This window comes from Lonchura striata, chromosome 6, assembly GCF_046129695.1.
Source record: "Lonchura striata isolate bLonStr1 chromosome 6, bLonStr1.mat, whole genome shotgun sequence".
In the NCBI taxonomy this organism is placed as follows: domain Eukaryota; kingdom Metazoa; phylum Chordata; class Aves; order Passeriformes; family Estrildidae; genus Lonchura; species Lonchura striata.
The window spans coordinates 18,167,554-18,190,449 of NC_134608.1; the positions used below are offsets into that span (position 1 = coordinate 18,167,554).

Consider the following 22,896-nt stretch of genomic DNA (forward strand, 5'->3'; position numbering starts at 1 on the left):
AATATTTCTTGCAAACTCTGGTTCTGTTTGTTTATGCAAAGGGTAAACATACTGGAAATTTATTGTTTAAAAAATACATTCCTTTGTTTCATTTTCAAATTGGTACATCAGGTAGTAAACAATCTTGACTTTACATATTTTGTTGTGCGAAAGGAAGAAAACTATTTCTTTTTTCACAGGAAGAGAAGAAAAGAACGTGGAAAAGTGAGAAGAAATGAAATCAGTTAATCAGTTATTCAAAATGGAAATTTCATCTGAAGAAACAATACACAATGAACAATTTATTTTACAAGTGAAGACCTTTTTCCACTTGCAATTTTTTTTCCCTAGGGATTGCTGCGTTAAAGATTTTTTAAATCATGTGTACAAAGAATTACCTACATATGATTATCTTAGGACTCTTCACTTGTAGTTCTATTCCCATACTGGAACTGAATCATAAAAGTGGACAGTTAGTCATGACACTATAATACCATCTTTTTTCTTGAAATTTGATGACCTTTCTCTTTCATGAGAAAATTTTCTTTCATCCCTATTTCTATCAACTTCAGATATTTTCAAAGCCTAGCATTTTATCAGCTAATGCTACACTCCTCACAGAAGACACTACTGTGAAGCCTGAACATGAAACACATTCAGTTTTGCAATTTAAAAGATTTGGAAATGAATAATTTTTTTTTTTCCCAGACACTGGTTTGAATATATAACACCTATTGTGGTAGTCTGCCAACAGGAATGTGAACCTTATCAGATGAATTTCTGACAAAAGGTTCCTGAAACAGTGTAAAATAATTGTATTGATTTTCCACTACCTTTGTTGACCCAGTTAATGTTTGATATTGTCTTATTTCTATAAAAGCTATGTAACTGTTTTGTAGATCATATGTATGGCTTGATTCCTATCACTTTTAGCTAGTGGAGTAACTCCATTATGTCAATAGTTGCAAGTTATTTTATAGTCTAAGTGCTAGAAAAAAAAAGTGAGACATACTTGGCTGGAGCAGTAGTTTGCAAGCAGACTCCTAAGTCGTCTGTTACAGTATGTTGATGCCTCACATCTGACTAATCCACCCAAGAGCCTGTCCCTTAAGCCAAGAAACAAAGCTGCTGCAGAATAACTTGTTTACAGATCTGAAATACATTGTGGATAGATTGGAAGTGACAGGTCCCAGTACCCTGGCAATGGCAGGCAGGCAGGTGTGACAAATGTACCTGTGCTTCAGGAGTCCTGCCATGGTGCAGTCTGTTGATCCAGGGTCACTGAGCTGTTCCCAGCTCTGTTCATCCCTGCACAGACACATAAGGTCCTCCCTCCCTTTGTGCTTCCTCCCTGAAGGAAGGTGGGGATGACAGTCAGGTCTGTGGGCTCAGATGCTTTTTCAATCTTCAGAGACAGCCAGTGGAGAGGCAATGCAGCAGGTGTGAGTTTGTGCCTGTGGACATGGGTTTGCTGGGGACAGAGGTTGCTAACCAACCTAGCTATGAAAAATGTTGTTTTGCTTGGATATTTCAGATATTATAGCTTTCTGTTGCAGTTTGTTTGTTTGTTTTGTTTGTGTTTTTTTTTCCTCCTGCTAGCCTGCTAGCCATTTTTAAAACAGAGATAAACACAGTCTTGTGAGGCTAAATGCATAAAAGTGTGAAAACCAGCAATTTTTCAGGCAGGAGTTGGAAAGAGAAGGCAAAACTTGGGAAGCTTAAAGGAAGAAATAGGGAGAAGCTAAAGGAGGTGACACAGAGGTTATGTTTTTATTTATTTCCCTTAAAAGTTATTCTGTTTTGTTGTTTTCAAGAAGATAATTTCATCTTGCTTTGAAGAAATACAGCTCTTGAGATCATTTATCTCTAGCAGCAACAACAGGAAGAAATAAAGGCATGCATACAGACTTTCAAAACAGTGATAGCCTTTGCCCTGCTTTGTTCTGATTTGCCTGGAAATAGCTTGGCAGAAACATTGGTATTGGTGAGGGCAGACGTTTATCTTGTAGCTATTAAAAATGTAGAATTTTGGTTCATGAAAAGACTGAGCAAGAAGTTTTCATCAAAATATCTTTTCTTAAAATGAACTCACTGAAAACTGAAGTTCATAAAAATATATATCTTTTGACCAACTTCTTTTCTCCAGAAAATTTCTGGTGTGAAGTTTGGGTCAGACCTCCACAGAACAGTGAACGACCAATTCTTGACAAAGTAGCCAGTAGCTTCATCCTTAGGACATTGAATTAAACCCTGAAGTTTGCACAAATTAATGGAACTGACATATCCTATAGACAGCTGGGTGTTCTGAGGAAGTACACCATTTTCCATCAAAAAAATAAAAACAAGATAATGTAGAATGCAAACTTTCTCCCCTCTTAAAAGAATTACACCCCCACATCTTCTCTTGATATACAAGGAAAAGTCCTTTTAAAAAGCTGATTTTTTGACATAGAAGAAATATTGTTTTCTGACCAATCTTACATATTGGCTGACTCCAAAGGGTTTCCTTCTACTGTCCTAAGAAAAATCAGATGCATAGGAAAGACTAATTTTCCATCAGTCTGTGTTTCTGACACAGGTTTTTGGGAGAAGAAGCTGATTTCTTTTCTGGGACTTCTTCTCTTGCATAAATATTACTCTTCTGGTTTTCCTATGCTATACCTGGCACATCAGAGCAGTTGTTGCTCTGATGCAACAAGTGTTGCATCTTGTTATGGTAGCACGGCACTTTTGTTGCTTGTTGAGTCTATTAATTCATTTCATAATTAGGCATGCTATTTTTCTTCTCTGCTCCCATTCTAGCTGGGCATTGTCTAAGGCTCCAGCACTGAAGTTTTCACCTGGTAGATTCTAACTTTGTTGTTGATATCATTGTAGGATATACGTAATAATTTGTTCAGACTTTGGAGGTTGAAGAGAGAGGTTAATCCCATTTAAAATGTAATATCTGTCAAAGCATTTAAAATCCAATTTAACAGCTCCAAAACCTGTCTCATTGTGTACACAAATAAGAAAAAAGTTATGCTACACAAGGTGTCTTGATGAAACATGACCTACACTCCTCTCCACCCTTAATAAGTCAGTGGGAAGAGATAGGTTTGTCCCTGGGATACTGTTACAGTGTGGACATCATTAAGGAGGTAAAATTGCTTCAAACATTGCTACTGAAGGTTTCTGCAATATGAAGAAATAAGAAATGCTTGAAATTACTCCTTGGTCAGGTTAAAAATCAAAAAACTCACAGCACAGATTTCCAATCCACATCCAGACTCTTGAAAAATCTTAGGGCAAAAAATACCCATTGGGAGCAGTCTGCTTCTGGGTGTGAGAAAACGTTTAAGAATAGTTTCCCCATTCTGGTACTCTTTTTCTTTTTAATTAAAATAGTTTTTCTTTTCTGAGTTTCATTTCCTACAGCCTGACCTTCACATAAGCACAGGATGGTCATGATTGGAAGTGACCTCTGGAGATCATCCGCTCCAACCCCCATGCTAAAGCAGGTTCACCTATAGCAGATTGCACAGGATTGTGCCCAGACAGGATTTGAATGTCTGTAGAAGGAGACTCCACAGCCTCTCTGGGCTACCTGTCAGGCACCCAAACACTGAAGATGTATTTCTTCATGTTTAGATAGGCCTTCCTGTACCCCTGTTTGTGCCCATCGCTCCTTGTTCTGCCACTGGGCATCACTGAAAGGAGTCTGACCCTGTCTGCTGGACTTCTCCCTTTAAGATATTTGTAAGCATTCCTGCCAGAATCTGTGCTATTTATGATTCTGAGATTGTAGAAGGTCTCTGTCTGTCAGCCCAGTTGCCAGAGAAGAAGACATAATTCATCTGTGCTGATTTCAAGGTTGTTTATTCTGTTTATCTCTAACATGTTCTGCTGCCCTGCTGCAGGTCTGTCCTGCAGGGCAGCGTGTGGGGCTCTGCCCCTCAGTGGGAAGTTACAAACATTAAATACCAGAAACTACCTGTGCTATATTTACAATAATGTGCCAATATCTATCATCTATGTTGAACAGTGCGACCCCAGCCTAAACCAATAGAATAATGCCAACACTACAGTGAAACATGGAGGGCATGAAGAAGGAGAAGAAAAAGGACAAGACACACCCAATTTCCTCCATCTCGTCCCCTTTGAACCCCTAATCTAGAAACTTAAAATTTTACTTTTGCACCTGTGCCACACTTAATTATTACTCATATCAAACACTCAGAACTTGTAATTCATCCTGTAAGATTGAAAACTCTTCCATGGACAGCATCCTGTAATATTGAAAACTCTTCCATGGACAGAGATCACAGACAGTGCCTCTGGGGGCTCTGTACAGGGGCATTCCTGACCCCCTGCCAGGGTCCCAGGCCTTCCAGGGCAGCCAGAGGGAAGCTCTGGATTCCCATGCATTCCTAAGGTCCCTTCTCAATCTAAACAGGCCCAACTCTCTCAGACACTCCTCATAAGTGAGAAACTCCAGTCCCTTAATCTTGTTTGTGCCCTTCTGCTGGACCTTCTCCTGTGGTTCTTTGTCTTGTACTGAGGAGCTGAGAACTGGACACAGCACTGCAGATGTGGCCTCACCAAAGCAGAGTAGAGGGGAAGAATCACTTCCCTTACCCAGCCACACTTTTCCTAATGTATCCCAGGATACCACTGGGCTCTTGCCCTTGTGGGCACACTTCTGGCTCATGGATGTCTTGTCCAACAACAAGTTGTCTTTGCCTGTCTCTCATCTATGCAGCCAAGAAGAACTGTGGCTGATTGGAAGTAAAATTATTTTGGAGGTTTCTCATTCTGTGGCTATATGGTACATATATGGTACATTTCTTCTTTCTGGGTTACTAGTTGAGGACCAAAAACTTCCATGATTTTATCTTCATCTGCCCTGTTTAGATTTTTATGCTTTGTTTGCATTAAAATTTCCTGTTTATATCAACTTCTGAGTCTGTTGATGGCTTTAATCTGAACTTGGACTTAAAATTAGTTTGGAGGGTTGTATTTTCAAAATGAAATGTGCTGGAAAATTTTCAAGAGTGTGCTCCTCTCTTGACTCAGAGAGATAAATGATCATCACATGCCAGTGAGAATTCTCAATGGCTCTGTGTATTACAGCTTCTTTTCTTTTGCTAATAAATTGAACACTCAGGAATGGCTACTGTTGAGGGCAAAGTGCCAATCTTGATCAGCCAGTAAAGCCATTCACCTGAGGAAATGTCATATTTCAATGAAGATAATATCTGTTTGGCTATCCATTATTGCTCATATTTTTTCATCTCACTTCTCACAAAGGGTGAGGGGTGTAGGCTTTTCAATCCATTTGCTGCTGCTTCTTCTCCCCTTTCATTAATATATTAATAGTACTAATTCTTTCTATGTGGTTCTTCTGCCTTATGAGATAGGAAGACTCTGTGATATTAGTTGGCTGTATAACAGTAGTAGAGTTTACATGAAGAAAACATCTTTGTTGTTTGACTATACAATTTTTTCACTGCACAGTGAAAAAAAACATGAGTTTTCCACATTTTGAAAAGTATAGCATAGCCATATGTAATTATCCCTAAAGAGATTATTATCAGGCTGAGGAATGAGAGGAGAGGAAGTAAGTGGTCATGACCTCTGCGATAGCTGTGGAGCAGGAGGAGGGGTTGATGTGAACCACCTCTTCTGCACTGAAATGCACATTCCAAACCCTGCTTGCAAGTAGAACTTATGGGATGTTTTAATTTCTATCAGGTTGGAGCGTCTTATTATCTTTGGCCTGTGTTCCAGTGATAAGAGCACTAGGGGTAGAGTAAGGAATCTGGTGTTGTATTCTTGGCTCTGTCAGTGACTTGCTACATCACCTTACTTGATTTGTTTAACCTCTATGTCTTAAATTGTCTTCAGAATTAAGATAATTTTACCCACTTTGCATGGATGTTGAGATTTATGTCTTTTTTTTTTTTTTAAATGACAGTACTGTGTGATCTCTAATGACCAGGCTGCTTGTCATTATGCTCTTGGACTCTATTTCATGAATCTTCAGTGACAAAAATGATTGTATTTAGTCTTAAACTGGTGGATATTCTGGCTTTCCCTTCCCAGAGGCATTCATTCATTTGCTATTCCTCCCCCTGTCATGGTGCTGCAGCAGTACACAATGATCAGTCACTGCAATGTGCCACATGCCAGCTCCAAAAGGACTCGAGCCAACAGCACTCAAAGTAAGTGAGTTTCTTAATGTAGCACACGGCTGATAAAAAGAGAAAGATAAATGAAGCCCATAATTCATTCACTATTTGCACTTTCTCGTAGTGAGACGTATCAGGTTGCTGAGTAGGATTTTAAATGTAATCCCCCCCCGCTTACTATTTGTTATTAACCAACCCTCTTCCCCCCAACCAGTTATATAAAATGAAGTGAAAGCAACCTTTAAAAATGAAGGGTAACCAAGCACTACAGTTAAATGGGATCACTTTCCTTTTAGGTTTGTTATTTTCAATCAGATCTTATATAATGAGAATTGAAATTAAATTTAAAAAATCTCTGGTGCAGTAAAAATATAAACGTAAAATGCTGTTAATGCTCTTTCACTACACAGTGGCTATCATCATACTGTCATTGGGGTTGCTAAAAAACTGATTAGATGAAGCATTGTATCCAGAGGGCCTATGCACATGTTAATGGATTTTTCTGCACTCTGTGGTTAACCAATTAAAATTCATCTAACTACTGTGGATTTGAAAGTCTGATAGAAGCACAAAATTTATTGATTTCCTGTTTTAACCTAGGTTGTCTACCTTGAGACAGATCAGAGGGAAAAGCTGAGTTACAGGTGACTTGGAAAACTCGTGATGGGACAGCAAGGGCAAATAATTAAGTAAGATGCAACTATGCTTAGAGAAAGATGGGTGGAGGAAAGGGCAATATGTTGAGAGATTAGCTTCTACAAACTTATTGAAAACATTTGGCCTTATTCTTCTGCTCTAACACAGAATGCAGCTCTTGTGAGGGAAAGAAGACAGCCACTGATCTCTTCTCTCTGGTGAGTAGCGACAGGACCTAAGGGAGTGGCCTGGGGTGGAGTCAGGGGAGGTTTAGGCTGGATTTTAGAAAAAAGGTTCCTCACCCAGACGGTGGTTGGGCACTGGGACAGGCTCCCCAGGGGAGTGGTCACAGCACCAAGCCTGACAGAGTTCAAGAAGCATTTGGACAATTCTCTCAGGCACCTGGTGTAAGTCTTGGGGATGGTCCTGTGCAGGGCCAAGAGTTGGACTTGATAATCCATGAGAGTCCCTTCCAGCTCGGCTAGTTCTCTGAATCTGTGATTCTTATGTTAATTTAAGAAATACATTATTGTTTGACTTCACAGATAAGAGATTTTTGGAAACCTTGAGTTATTTAATAAATCCATGAACAGCGTGAGAGATTTGCATGACTTCGGAAGAAGTGCTCTTTCTCTGCCTATGATATCATCAGGTAGGAACAAACATTATACATTGCCCAGTAAGCTGCAAGCAGCTGGGAAATTTCATGTAGCAGATTATTTTTCATTTACACTTTCATGTATATAGTACAATATTCTAGGTACTGATTTATGGATACTGAGGCTTAAGTTGGGAGAGGTCTTTTATAAGGTGAACAAAATTTAAAAAATGAAGGACATTTCTACTTCTGTCCATAGACATGCTCTTTTATGGTGTTATTCTGTAAGATTGTGTTGAAGTATTTTGCATAGCAAAACCTGATAATTGGTCTTAATGCAGCACCATAAGAGAGAAGACAGAGTTTGATTAAACTTCATTTTTATTAAAAATTGGTAAGCTTTTAAGGCCAGGATCATCAAATCGAATTTATAGCTGGCCATCAAATTTTAGTCAGTAATTTCTTTTTTAAAGGCTGATACCTACATTTAAACTACAGACAGTCTTAATTTAAAGCAAACATGTGATGGAGATGCTGATATTGGAGGTATTTGAGCATCAGAGTTGCAGCAGTTCTGTTAACAACAGCGTGGTTTGATGGGGTTTGACTGAAACAGCCAGTAAGAAAAGGTCTTTGGTTAGCAGTGACCATCCTGACTGAGGCATGGCTTACATTTGTACATGTGTTTGTGGGCTGACTGTGACCCCACTTTGCTGCCAGCCAAACATTCTCCACTTACTGAACTTCTAGAGCTGAAGGTGCTGCACTTAATTCCAGAGCTGATGAATATGCATGTATGAATGCACAAATCATGGTTGGTAAAAAAAGTGTTGAAGGTCTTACTAAAAGGTAAACCTTTCTAGAACAGATTTCTATCAGCAAATTAGTGGATTTAGTATTAATTTTGTGTTTAAATAGGTTTTTACAAACCATTTCTTTTTTTCATCTTCATTTTTTTCATCTTCTTTTCTCACTGTAATGATAGTTTTCATTGGACAGTTGACCTACTGTTAGCACTGTTCTGAAGGTGTCAGTTATACCATCATGTTATGTAATTAAACTTAGGTAGAGATTGAATGGGGAATCCCTTTGGGAAAAGGGATAATTTTTAATCAAAAAATCCCACAATATCCCATATTCCTTTGTAGCTCATACAAAGTCCTGCTCGTTAAGATGTAGCTCAGGCTATGTGTCTTTATTCATTTTTTATGGCTGACTGCTGGTTTCTCTCTGATATTTCGGATCTTCACATGCCAGCTACTTTAATTGTGATCTGCAGTGGTTCACTCTATTGAACCACTGCATATGCCAAGCTGTATCAAAACACTTTTATTTATCATATTATTTATTGTATGTGCTGGTTAAAAAGGAGAAGGAACTCTTTGTCCCTGATTTTTTCATCTTTATTTCCTGGCAGCATAAATCTCTGCTTTGAGGACCAGGCTGACAAATAAGTGCAGTAACTAGGAAGGCACTGAGGAAGTTCACTGTTACCATTATGTGACACTAAGGATGTTTGAAAGCTCCTGGAGATACTTGCTGTAGAATTCTCACTTTCCATTTGCAAAAAGGCAACAGATTGTCAAATCTAGAAGATATTGCCTGCTAGGAATTAGAGAAATTAGAACTCCTAAATTTTTCCCTATTTAGTATAGGAAGCATCTGTGCATGTGTTCATATGCCAGGTACAATTTTGATGCCTGCATTATACGTGTAAGGGCCTTCTATCCCCTTGAATGCTTTTTTTTTCTTCAGTAAATTTGACTAGTTATAGTCATGACAAAATAGGGTATAATTCTGAAATGTCAATATTTGTTTCCATCTGTTCAGATATTCCTAGACACCTGATATGCGTTTTGGTTCTCTGAATTCCAAATTGAGGACCTAATTCAATTGTAATGCCTATTTTGTTATAGACAAAAAGCTCTTTGCCTTCTTGAACAGTGTATTTTACATGAGTGAAGGTGAGAAGAAGACAGGTTTCCTAAATCTAGTCAGAAATGTTTGCTCTTTAGACACTGATTGGATGTTTTCAGTGAGTGAAACACAAGGAATTAGAGTGAAGAAGAATCTGTGTTAATAAATTCAGTGGGTGTCACCCACCCACAGTCTGTGGAGATAAATCCAACTTTGCAACTTCACAAAAACTTTCCAAGCAAGGCATATCTCTATGGCTAACTAAAGTAACAAAAAGATTGAAGCAGGAGAGAATGATTTTCTATTACTTCCTTTCTATCTCTCATAGAAGAGGTGCATTGCTCTATAAGTTACTGAATTAGAGGATAACTGTTCTTGAGAATTATAGCAAAGAATGTCAGAGCAGTTCCACTAATGACAATGGCTATCTGAGGGAATATTGTAGCCAGGGCATCATGTCAATAATGAAGTAGTCTGAAGTACTTTTAAATTATATTTCTGCTGACTCTAGTTGAAAATCCATGTCATGTAATAGAGCTGTAAGTGCTATTCTAAAGGTTCCTGTCAAGACAGTATTCTCTGAAAGTGAGCAAATCATCCTGAAGGGTGCTCTGCTAAATGGATTTATAATGTATTGTTGTCTTTATGTGCATGTCTTCTGACTAACACATTCTGATCTGATTAAGTGCTGATTTTTACTTGCTTTTAAATTACAGGGCAATGATAGCTCTGTGGAATAAGATTTCTGTGACTTGTTCCAGAATGTCAGTGAAGGAGCACTACAATTTTAAAGAGCTCTCTCTTGGTAGATCCTGTTGGCAGATGGTTTTCTTCAATTAAAACACCTTTTTCTAATCTTTCATTTATTACACTGCTTTCAAGGCTGGTCTTCTTAAGTCAGTGCAGAGTATTCTATTGATGATAATGGGTTAAATTTCGGATGTGGTATGTGGCAATGGATTATCTTTACAAGAGGAAGTAAGATTGATTTACCTGTGAAGTTGTTTGTGAGTTTGCAATTAAGATCATCTTCTTCACAAGCTCCAGGTCTTGGACTAGTAACACCATCATGGATGTTTTTCTTTTCTGTGTGTTTAAATTCTTATTATACTTAAAAAAAAATTCCTTGTTTTGGCTTTTGGCAAGCTATAGAGGGTTCTTCTATACACCTACTGATTTCAAATTTTGCAGTCAGAAAAAGGATATTCCAGATGGCACCTTTTTGTGCATAAAAAGTACAATATGCTTTTTGATTGTATGGAAGTGTACTTTTCTTTCTTTATTTTCTTATAGCATTATGTGCCATTTTTTGCATAATCCTGAAATTTCTTCCAATGCTGCTCTACCAATTCTAACAATGAAATAACTATTTTTTGTTGTTTTTTGTTTTTTCTTTTTTTTTTAACTGCAGCTACTTTTAAAATTAACTATTCTTTTAATAGATAATTATTAATTTACTTATAAAGGAGGATTAATTAATTAATTAATTTCCTGAGAACCTGGTCAGCCTCACCTCTGTGCCTGGGAAAATCATGGAACAGATCCTCCTAGGGGCTGTGCTAAGGCAGATGGAGGACAGGAATATGATTTGAGATAATTAGCTCAGGTTCACTGAGGGAAAGTCCTGGTATCAGCACTGGCTGGGATGAACAGATCAGAGCAGCCCAGCTGAGAAGGACTTGGGGGTGCTGGTGGATGAGAGGCTGGACGTGGCTCAGCAATGTGCACCCACAGCCCAGAAAGCCAGTGTGCCTCATGCCCTTTCATAGGCTGGAGTGACAAATCCATGGCAGACAGAGAAGGGCTCTGTCAGAGCAGCCTTGATTTCGACAGCCTTAGCAAGGAGACCAGGTAACATCTCTTCCAGCATTCCCTGCCTGATGGCACTTTCAGCTTCTGTCTCAAGTTTGACAAGACCTTTTACATACCACGCCCCAAAGAGATCTTATTCCTGCATAAAATTTAATTTTGAGTAGCAAAAAGGTGGCTACAGTCCTGTAGAAAAAAGCTCTTCCACATGAAAGTCAATAGTGATACCAACAGAAATTGTATCACTACCATTTCAGTTTCAAAAGGGTTTCAAATCTTGGGCAGACAGAGTAGCTGTGAAGCAAAGGGTGTACAGCAATACTGTAACAAATCCTTTCTCATTCTTTCTACTGCTTCAAAGACTATCTTTTGGGAAACTGTAGATTCAGCTTACCCTCCATCTGTGTATTGTGGCTTCGGGTACCTTTTCCCTTAGTGCTAATTCTGTTTCTTGTGCCAGTCGAGTTTGTTTTTACATTTAGCCTAGGCTGGGAGCAATAGTGCATATGGTCACTACCTCATGTGACCCATTGGGAATGCAGGAGTGTGCATGTGTGTGTGTGTGTGTGTATGTCTGTCTGTCTGTCTGTGTGTCCGTGTGCCTGTGTGTGTAGGGGCAGCTGCTCTGCAGCTGACAGCTGGACTGTGATTGCCCAATTATCTGAACTATGATTGTGTTGCTAGTGGCATAAGCTTCCTAAAACCAGAAACTGTATGTGACTCTGCTTGGAAACACAGGGCAAGCCAAGAGCAGGATCAAGAGGCGAACACTGCAATGCTGAGGGAGCTGTTTTGATCTGCAGTTCTGCCTTGCAGATCCAGCATAGTTTTTGTTCTCTTTTTCCTTCCTCTCTCTGTGTCAAGAGAATACTCTAGTGTCTTAGCCTTAGAAAATACCCTCAAGGACGCCTTTATCTAGATTTCTATAACTTACCAGTAGATGACCAGAAGTCCCCAAGCCACTTGATGCTTTCTGTAATGCTTTGGAAACATAACTGCAACTTTTTTGATCATTTATTTAAAATGTGCCCTTGAGTTAAATAGAGCAACAGCACAGGAAAAGAATAGAGAATCAGTTGTTCAGACTTCCTGGAAATAGTGTTTTGTGCCTGAGCTTGACAGGACCTCCTTTAGGGATGAAAGCTTAGAGAAGGAAAGGATTGGTGTGATGTAACAAAAAAGGACTTGAATACACCCTGTGCCTATGCAACATGTACAAAATGCCTGCTAAGAAAGTCTCACAGCTGTAATGAGGAGACTGGAAATAACCAGGATGATCTCCTTTGACTATCTGCCATGGACAAAAGAACATTCCCATGGGGCTTGGCTGGCTCTGTAGATGGGCTTTTGTCTGCTTCTCTCTGTGCATGTGTACTGAGTCTCTTTTGGCTCTGTTAAACTGGTGGAAGTTAGGGACTTGATTACCAAATACCTGGAGATTGTCAGTAATTGTCTTTCATGTTGTGACTCACTACTGTCAGAGAGGACTCTACAGAGGTGAGTCTGCAGTGAAGAGTTTTAGAGCTTTGCCTGCCTTGACTCCATTTGAGGTCCTGCAGCACACGGGACAAGTTCTTACAGGGTTTTGGAGGGTGAGGCCATGAGGATGATAACAGGTTTTAGATTCAAGTCAGATGTGCATATTCATATTTGTCCTGGACAAAAAAGTTCAGGATCATAAAACAGGTTGAAAATTTTACTGTTTTTTTTTTTTTTTGCTTCACAAAGGATATGTAAACAAGACAAAGTCCAAATTTCACTTAAATCATGTGACCAGGCTTGCATTTTGAGCTATCATACTTTAAATAGATCAGGGCTTACTGGCATGATATTGCTGCTATTTAAATATGGTAAATTACTTGAAGTCAGACCACAGATTCCTTTTGTTCCTCCCAAAAACCTCTTAAGGTGCTGAGGTCTCATTTCAGTTAAATTTCTATCTTAAGCATATTTATATCACGCAGCAGAGTCTCACAGAAATATAATCTGCAGATCCCTCTGTCCTTGCTTTTGTCTTGTTTCCTCCTTGCCATCTCCTACCGTAGGGCACCACATAATGATGTCTGACCCCTGAGCTAGGCTGCAGATACAAATTTCTGGAGTGACATAGTGTATGATCTGCCCTGACCCTTGAAGCAAATTAAGTGCTGGGCACTCACTCCATTTTCCCAGCAAAATGTTTTGCAGAAATAATGTTTTCTATTGAAAAATCATTTTGACAGCAATGTCCCAAAGAGCCTCACCAGCCAGCTTTATGTGCAGGAAAATGGAGTTAATAAGAGGGAAGAGCTTATCTAGCAAACAGGAGAAAGAACTGTAAGCAGTGTGTCTCAGGACAGACTGCCAAGTATTGATTGTTTGGGATAAGAAACAAATAATAATAATCTGTTAGTCACAAGTGGAATTGATAGAATGCTCTGTTTCTGTAAGCATGTCTCCTGGAGCCAAGACGTAAAGCAGAGAAACTTCACAAGTGTCTGTCAAATCAGCTCAACTGAAATAAGATGTATCTCCTGATAGCAGCAGCAGGCTGTCAGCTGTGTGACATCTGAATAAAATGCTGTTTTCCAAAGATTTCTTCAAGAACAGGAACATAAAAGCAAAAGAGAAGAATATAAACAAAAATCCTCCACAGTCTATTACCAGCATCTGAATTTTAAGAGAGAAACCCTGCTACTGCTTTTGAACTGCTACACTTCTCTGTTTGATGTCTCTTAGAATCACTGAATTTGTCATCAGATGACCAAGCCCAACAGCAAAGGCTGGACACTATTCTCCACTGCTAGATAGGTGACCTTTTTTCTGGGTCATCCACAGCATGGGGGAAAGAATAAACTAGAAACAGCCTAAGACCTGGAAGGAGTGCAAAGCTGACCTCATTTCTGCAAAATTTATTTTTCACTAGACCTCCAAGGGGTTAAGAGGATGCATAAATTACAAAGTTGTTGGCTCCTGTGTGAGGAAATACTGGAAGAGCAGCAACATGTGGGATCATAACTCACATTTCCCCTGCTCTGTTTCTATAACCGGGCTCTTTCTTACACATTCCCTTAGATCTTTTTCCCTACCTCCTCATCTAATTGCTGTCTCTCTGCCTGTGGCCTACTGTTTCTCATTCCCAGGCTTCAAACTCCTTGTGCAGTTTCCACCCTTTCCACGAGCTTTGTGTCCTGAGATTGTCAATCACGTAATGTATACCAGAAACCCAGGTTAAATATCTACTTTCTCTTCCTGGTTATCACTCACACTGATCTCCTCACCCAGTCTTTTCTAGGGTCTTCTCCCTCATGCACATTCCAGTCCCAGCCTGCTTGTCCTGTGTTCCACTCCCTGGTTCCTGTGCTGGATGCTGAACCACACCACATGTGGATTATGAGTTGCAGGACTGGACATGGAGAGCAGCTTGCAGAGCTGCTGTCTCACATGCTGCAAGTGAACAGGATGATCTGGTGCTGCCTCCTCCATTTCTTACTTCCAGTAACAGTGATGAACAGATTTAGAACGATTCCTGAGGAATAGCTTTTGGTACCAAATGCAGTTTGATCATGTCAAAAAGCTTTTCCCCCAGCTTTATCAGCCTAGTCTAGACAGGCTGTCAGGCCATTGAACCAGGCAATGCTGCTTTCCATACCTGGCTGCTGAGAGCTAGCTCAGGTATACACACAAGGGGATTTATTTAGACCACAAGATCAGCTCTGCCTTCTGATCTGGGCAATATGTTTTTTATCCATTATACCTGAAAAGGGCATCTACAGCATAACAGTGACTCCCTGGTTTAGTTTCTGCATTAGCCCAGAGAAATAGCTGAAGAAGCAATTTTTCTTATTTCAGCATTTCAGGAAGGCAAGAAATCCCTCCTCTTTTTTGGCCTTTTTCTCCAGAGCTTATTATATTAGGCATGAGCTGTGTTTTGCTGTGCAGCTGTAAGTGCTGCTTAGGCTGGCTGTAGGCAAACTTCTGAATGACCAGGTCAATATCTCATCTTCTGAATTCCATAGGGCACAAGCTGACTGACAATGCTGTGGCAATAATAATCACAAGTGCATTAGCATCAAGATGCTTTCAGTTTTTGGGGTCAGGAACCATTTGTGACTTCAATTAGAAAAATAAAAGAGGGAGAAAAGGAATTTAAACTGTAGAGACTCTTAAAAATATGTATCTGACATCCTCAATCATTTACAAGATGGCTTGCACATCACTTTCCAACTTTTTAATATTGACTGCAATAGTGAAAGTTATTTTATTTTTCTTTTGTGCATGGACTCAGAAAGGATATTAGAACCACCTAATGTGACTGTGAGATCAATGTCTTGTTCATTGGCTTTTGTGTGCATGTGTGTGTGCAGAAAACAAACAAAAATATTTTAAAGACAAAACCCATCAGTTATGAGTGTATTCCTATATTAGCTAATAGTGTGTTTACGTTAAAGGTATGTGATGAATTGTAGCATAAGCCTTTTTTACTCTGATTGCTATTCGAGTTATCCATCCTCAGCTTCTAAAATGAAATGATTTCACAACTTGTGTGTTTCCTAGGGTCCTGTCTAATTTTGGTTTTCAATGGTTTTTTTTAAGCTATGACTTTATTGCCTTTTTTTATGGGAAATAATGACAAGCTTGCCTAAACAGTGATCAGTGGCAAGACTCTTAGTCATTTCAAGTTGCAACAGAATTTAGCTTAATGAATTCAATAACTTTTAGCATGTCTCAGATGTCTACTAGTGCTATTATTAATCAATGTGCTGCCAACTGCTTGGACAATAGCTTGTTGTACCTCATAGCCTTGCTTAATCAAGAAAGTATTGTTGCCTGAGAACTTGCCAAGGACTTTACACCAGATTCATATTTCATTTACTTCTGTGAACTTTGAGAAATGGTGTGGACATCAGTGGTGTTTTTCTGGTTTTGCCTCTTATAAATGTGATCAAGTATATGGCTCTTTAGTTCTTTAATTTGTCTTAAGAGATTTATCACATTCACATGGAGCTTTTATTGAAAGCTCTTTTTCTGTGAAAACTCCTTTACTATGCATGTGTGCATATGTGTGGATGTGCATGTGTTTATTATGCATGTTGCATAGAGCATTAAATCTTACCCTTTTCATTTGCCTGGTCCCTGCAGGCCAGCACAATACTAATTACCTTGGAAAATGATTGATGTTTGTGTTAAAGCCAATATGCAAGGTGGAATGTGTTATAATTTTCCATTCTTTCATTTATCTGCTTTTAACAGCTGATTGCTGCCTTGCACAGGGGACTGTGAAAAGCTTTACCAAAGGAAATATTTGGATACATGCAAATTTAAATCACAATTGCATGATGGAAAGGTCTTTTATTTTTTCAGCTTTTTGTTTTTGATTTTTTCCCATATGATTTGATGGCATTCAGGTTGGCCAATCTGAGAGGGACCTTTCAGAGAGATGACAAGTGGATGGGAAAAGGCTATGAAAGTGCAACCAAGCAAAGAGGTGAATTAAGCCTGTTCAAACATTTAAACAGACTGTGGAGAAATAAAACAACTTTCTATTTAATCCTTTATGCCAGGTAGCAGACATGGCAGGTCAAATAATATTAAAAAACAAAGTTCAATGCACATACAGGAATATATTATTTCTATCTCTAGTATCCAGCATAACTCCCTGTAAAATTTTGATTGTAAAGCTGTGATTGTGGAGGTGGTCAATGTCATCAGCTCATGTTCCTAATAGGAAGAAGAAGAAGGAGGAGGAGGATGAGAAGAAGAAGAAAAAGAAGAAAAAAGAGTTCATGAGACTCTGTCACTTTGAACTTTGAACTTCTAAGCATTGCATGGTCCCCCTTGCTTCCTAAACCCACTGGCTCCTTGTTTCCTGACCTGTCTGGACACTGCTCTTCTAGCACCTGTAACTTCTCCCAGGATGCTCCTTTTATCACACAGAAACAAAACTTCAAAAGTTCGTAGAAGAAATTTTACTTGTTGGAGAACTTAGATACATTCAAATTCATGCCTCCTTGCCTATCAGAAAATCATATATAAAATAAATTTGCAGACTATGTCTAGCATTAGGATTTAGCTCTGGTTTTACCAAGTAAGGCTGCAGTCAGGCTTGGGTGATAATACAGTATATTTCTGATGAAGTAAAGCTTCAAATACATTTTAGTCTCCACACAAAAGGAGATGTGGGTCATTCTGTTTGGTTACCAGTTATGTGTTATTTTGTTTGAAGGGTCAGAAGACAAGGGCAGATAAAATATTTTGCTTTTAGTGGTTTGCTTGGTTTCAAAGCATCAATATAACATTCCTTTAGTTCTTGAACTCTTCAATGAACAACACAGGACTTCTTTCATCATTCCTCTCCCTTGAGCAATTGGTCTGTAATTATATTTGTTCACAGAAATTAAGAATTATAGATGACATGTAGTATGACTGAATGATCCAGTGGTTAAATGTCCGGCCTTATTCCCAGTTCACTTGATTGTAAATGGATCATTTGAGCAGAAGAATCAAAGGTATCCAAAACTCTGGATGTTGGAAACTGAATTCCAAAATTCAGCTCCAGTAGCTGATGTGGATAGCCACACCTGTCCAGTGAGCCAGCTAGACTCAAACATATTTTGGAGAAAGTAAACTCCAGAGCTATTACTCCCACATCAAATGCACCAATAATTACTTTATAGTACAACAATATTAAAGAAGAAATTTGTTATTATTACTGACAGTGGTACATGATACACTTCAGGCCATTAGACTGAAGCTGTAAATGTTCCACATGAGAAGATCTCATAAAAATTAATGTCAGTCTTGCTGGTACAATCATATTTACTACCCTCTTGTGACTGACATTTTAAAAAGTATTTTGCTTAGGTTTTCCTATTCTTACTGTAATTCAGTAGTAAGGTTCCTTTTCCAAAACTGCTCACATGAAGGAGGTGGGGAGTTACACAAATGTTTTAAATAAATAAGCTTTGCAACAGAGCAATGTAGAAGTAAAAACCTAAAATGGTGGCTGCTTTGTGGATTTAACAGCTGATCTAATTCTTGTCCTTGTTCACTGGGCTGGCATCTATCTCTTCTCTCATTTTCAGTTAGTCGTAATTAACATGCTTTGTTTGCCCATGCTACCTTTGAATGTTTCTTCTGTGGTGCATGGCAGAGTTCAGGGCTGTGTATGTGATTCTCATACATCTGGAATACAGCTAACTGAGAATGAATTTCACTTTTGGAAAATGCCAATTAGCTTTAGTCACTCTGCTCTCAAGGAAATGAGTTTAGTGTCCTCACCTAAACAGTAAACAATTCTGAAATGGCCCCAGATTATTTATTTTCATATTTCTTTTGAATGAAGAAGTTCAGTGCTTTGGATCAAAATGGTATTTCTTGGATTTTTTCAGTTAATGTAAAAAAGAAAAGGCAAATCTTAAAATTCCAGATTGAGCAGAACCTTTTGTTACTTTTTAATTGAGCTGATCCAATTGAATAGTTTTACCAAATTATTGCCATACCTTATCAATTTTAGAGTAATAAAATACAAGGTATATTTATTAGTATGCATTTTAGTAATAGCAAGAATTCAATTCTAGCTAATTATAGGATTATTGTGCTCTGACTGTAACAAAATTCAATGGCAATTTCTCATTGCTTCAGTTTTTTGTATTTTTGTTGTAGGAATGACATAAGTCACAAGTAATTTGTTTGCTTCCTCAAATGATTTGTCTTGTACTTTTTCCTACCCAGGCAATTAGGATACTTGATTAGTGTCAATGACTTTGATAAGAAAGAGTTTATATCTCCTGCAGAACAGACACATTACTCAGTTATGAAAACCAAGTGACTTCAGGAGGATAAGAAAGTAGGAAATGTATTTTCCAATAGATAAAAAGCCAAATATTTAAGTGAAACAAATACAAGGCCTCCAGACAGTAGTTGATATTATAGCTATAGGAGAAAATGCAATAAAGTGAACACTTTAGCTGTACTGAAACAATCTGTCACACAACAGACACAAGGATGTTGGCATACCTGCAGATATCTATTTTTCACATCCACTCATCGAATTCCCAGGATCAACCTCCTCTATGCTATTGATTTCTGTGCTATTTCTTTGCTAGATACAGGTGTCTCATGATGTTCTATCATTGTGTGTTTATAACCTTGCCATTTCAGCCTGGCAGAGAGCTATATTAATGATGAGGGTGGAATGAAAGGAAAATGTTTAATTGTAGTGAGTGGAATCCATCCCATGTCTGCTAACATGATGCATCCCTGATGCCATTTAGTCACAGTAGAGGGACATTTTCTAACTTTAACAGATGTTAGCTGAGTTTCCTCAAGTTGTCTTTCTACACAATAGAAAATTGCTGTTCACTCCACTGTGTGAGTTCCAACATTTAAAAAATATTTTATTTCAACCAGGTCTTTACCTCTTTTTCTAACCACCCAGATCTACATCTTTTCAGCAGCACATTTGAATAGAAACAGGAAGGTAAATCAGCTGTGGCAACTGGCATTTGTGTTTTTTAACTCTAAAAGGTGCAGTGGCTTTTTTGGAGAGAGTTTAAAACTTCTGGTATACTACCAAAATGATTCTCTATTTTTCAAAAAATGTGATTAGTGAGAAATGTAAAAGCATTTGGTACTTTTAACAAGCTCATTAAGTATTTTGTTTTTGCTGATAAAGAGGTAAAATCAAATCAGTTCCAAAATGCTGTATGTTTCACTATACATGGGAGAAGTACTAAACTGCAACAAGACCAATCCAGGTTAGCCATCAGGTTAAAAAAGACAAGCCAAAACAGTAGAGGTAGTGAAGCACTGGAATGGATTGTCTAAAGTTGTAGTGCTCACATCCTTAGAGGCCTTGATTAGACAAGCATTTGTCTAATGTAATGATGCAAGTCCTCCTATTCAAAATCCCTCTGTAAGTAGGAGAATACATGCTCTTATGAAGACCTATAGAGTGATATTTTTTCCATAATCTATCATAAGTATTGCTATTCCTAACTGTTAGGTAGAATAGAGACAGCAAAACACAGAGAAGTGGGCACTAATAAATCTTAAGGTTTTTGAGATAGTTTTATCTTTTAAAGCTCAGGTCTAGGCATATAATAGAGTTACTGAAAGCAATTCAGGTCTGTATGTCAAAATTATGTTTTTCAAATATCTGCTTCAGCTGCAGCCTGCCTTTTAGAGTATCTAACCAAAGTGTTAATGATATTGAAACTCTCTAGAGCACCTCAGCTTTGGCTGCTGTGCATGGTCAGTTGCTTTTCTGCACTGGAATGTGGCAGTATTGTGTCAGCCTGGCTCCAGCACCTGCTCAGGCTCCCTGGTACCCTGTGTGAGTGGTATCCTCATTCTGTGCTTACCAGCCCAGGCTCAACAAAGTGTACAGTGATACCTGCTGGTGATGTGCAAAGCCTAGCCAGACACAAAGATGAGTTGTTGCTCTGTTGAGAGAAACAAAGACAATATTTGAATAGCATAGCAAAGACAGTGGAAGGTCAAGCCATTGTTCAGGGAAAGCAGGAAAGGGGTCAGTGCTCCACATATTCTTCTCAGGAAGGATGATATGTTTATACATCAGGGTGATACCAAAGATATGTGACTTGATAGGTGTAAAACTAATGCCATGTTCCCTGGGCAGCAGCCTCAAGGATCAGGCCATATTTGCCCTGCAGAGAGGTGGGGCTGCCTGGTGGTAGTGGCAGGTGCTGGAGAGTGGCTGGGGGGACATGCTGTGCACAGCAGCCTGCCAGGTCTGTGTAGGTGGGAGTGTAGTCTGCTAGAGTGCCATGAAAGGGGATGTATTGGAAGAGAGAGAAAACCATACCCGGCTGCAACTTTTGACATAGGGTATTTTTCTCATACCTCCCTAAATTACCAGAGTCAGACTTCAGTTGATTTTTCCCCAAGTGGAAGTTCTTCACAGAACTAATGCAATTTCTGTACTTGTTAGAGGATGAGAGGGACTTCCTCTTAACAGGACAGGTGTCTAATAATGCTGGTACAGCACAGCTGCAGTGATTCGTTTTCAGCTAACTAGCTCCGACACCAAAAGCTGTGACAGCTTATATCTTACCTGGGAAACATTCCTGCAGGGGAAGTTTGCTAGTGCTGAATTCCACACTGGCACTGGTAAACTGCTGCCAGTTCCTGCACTGGCTAATTTAAGGCAAGCTTGGACACTGGTGCTCATAGTGCAGTGCCCAGCATCAGGACATATACTGCAAGGCACATTCTCTTGCCAAATGACTACTGGATCACTTGACTGCTAAGTGGAAAACAATGAACAACACATCTATTAAATACTTACATCCCTCTTTCAACATTACAATGGGCACTGTTACATTATTAGAGCAAGTACTGTGTACTTCAAGAGGAGAAAGAAAGAAGATGCATTTTCTTATTCTGTTGAGAAAATCAAGTAATTATTTGAACTTTTCAGTTCCTCATAGTATTAAAATATCCTTGATTTGACAGGACCTATAGAAATGATAGGTATCAGAAGATTTATTTTGGGAAAACTGTGCTCAGCTCCTTCATTTCCCTGAAAACATGCAGTTGTCTCCTAAGGACACATAAGGCCAATAATTTTTAGCAATATAAGGTTCTGCAATCCATAATATACTGAAAACACCTCATTTTATCTGTTAATTGGTAAATTTAAATTTTAAATTAAAATAATGCATTAGCATAAAATCTTGACCTTCTGCCTCATAATCTATGATCTCAAAAATCTGACTGCACTAATATCTTTTAAGGACATTGGCTGCTTAAACAGTTTTATTACCTTGTCTGTGCATACTTCAAACTAAAATATTATTACATTACTCTTTTTTCTGTTTTATTATCCCATTAATAAAACTATAAGCCTTCCCATGTTAAAGCCTTCTATTTATATCTGGTATATAAACCCACAAAACTTAACAAGATAGTCCTTTCAGGATCTAATTGGGCTTTTATTTGAAATTATAAGATTGGGATTCATTTGCCCAAGCTTCATAGCTGGGATTCATCTCCCAGATATTTTAAACTGTTCTACACAATCAGATGCCCATCAAAGATCACATATGTCTATAACATATTTGTTGTTTGTATCTATCATGTTTTCACTGGTCCCTAAAGCTGATGGCCTTCTTTAACACCTGTGAGATTTTCCACATGTGTCATGCTTCCACCTGTACGTCTAAGTTTTAACCCTTGTCCCAGTCACAATGCAAGATGACTGCCTTGGTTTGAGACAAGTTAGGAGGAAATATCCTGAAAGGAGTCTCCTCTAAAAAGGGCTTTTTCCCTTTATATTTAACTGAAAATTAGGACTACTTTCTCTCTACCTGATTCCTTTGGTGTCCCCTACAGCCTTAGTGTGCAGAGAGGCATCTCTGCAGGACAGTACACGTCACATGCCTGAGTTGAGAAGCCTAATCTGTGGCCACTTGGATTCCTGGAACATTCTGTTCTGAGACACCAGATATTCCATATGTCTACCTGCCTGCAGTGCAGGCTGTCTTCTGAAAAGTAAGCAGCTCAAACTGGATCTCAGTATCCTAAATTTTTACACCATGGATCTGCAAGGTCTACAGTGTTATTTAAGGATATCTGTAAGAACAACAGCTTTGATAATGTATAATAACTTTTCTCTGTAGCCAGCTGAGTTCCTTCCACAGGAACTTGCAGGAAAGAATGGAATTATCTAAAAACATAAGGTGATACTGAAACAAGGCAGCCCAGGAACATGGGGAACGTCTTAAAATTATAAGAAGTTTTAAAGCAATAATTATAAGAAGTATTAAAGCAATAATATATATT

The 22,896-nt window shown here is 38.6% G+C and overlaps 1 long non-coding RNA gene across 1 annotated transcript in view; it reads left to right on the top strand.

Moving 5' to 3' along the window:
• LOC116183669 (uncharacterized) overlaps window positions 1–22,896 on the top strand; it is a 57,439-nt gene that overhangs the window by 12,355 nt on the left and 22,188 nt on the right. The window lies entirely within an intron of this gene.